Genomic DNA, 371 nt, shown 5'->3' on the forward strand with positions numbered 1-371 from the left:
TATTTTTTAAAGGATTCTGTGCTGCCAAAGAGGCAACTGTTTTCAGTCACAGAAAATGTTTTCGGTGTTATCTATAAAAGATTACGGGGAGAAAATGGGAAACTAGTAGTGCAAAAATCAATAAAATTGATTCTGAAAATTGTGAATTTCCTTTAGATGGAAACTAAAATATAAAAAGAGAAAAAATTGGGTTTCAGTAAGCAGAAATTAATTGGCGTGTGTTTCATTTGTCGAACTCGAAAAGAAGAATGTTATTGTAGGGTCCCCAAAAAGGGGACATTCCCTTCTAAAGTTGTAGAATAAAAGCACATGATTGGGGAGGAAATCAAATACATCTTCACTGAAAAAAAAAATGTCCAGAGTCACATATT

The 371-nt window shown here is 32.9% G+C and overlaps 1 protein-coding gene across 1 annotated transcript in view; it reads left to right on the forward strand.

The window, feature by feature from the left end:
- Positions 1-371, forward strand: part of LOC119587056 (mRNA turnover protein 4 homolog) — a gene marked incomplete at its 3' end in the record, with an annotated part of 16,331 nt that overhangs the window by 15,663 nt on the left and 297 nt on the right.

This window comes from Penaeus monodon, chromosome 22 (genome assembly GCF_015228065.2).
Source record: "Penaeus monodon isolate SGIC_2016 chromosome 22, NSTDA_Pmon_1, whole genome shotgun sequence".
Classification (NCBI taxonomy): Eukaryota; Metazoa; Arthropoda; class Malacostraca; order Decapoda; family Penaeidae; genus Penaeus; species Penaeus monodon.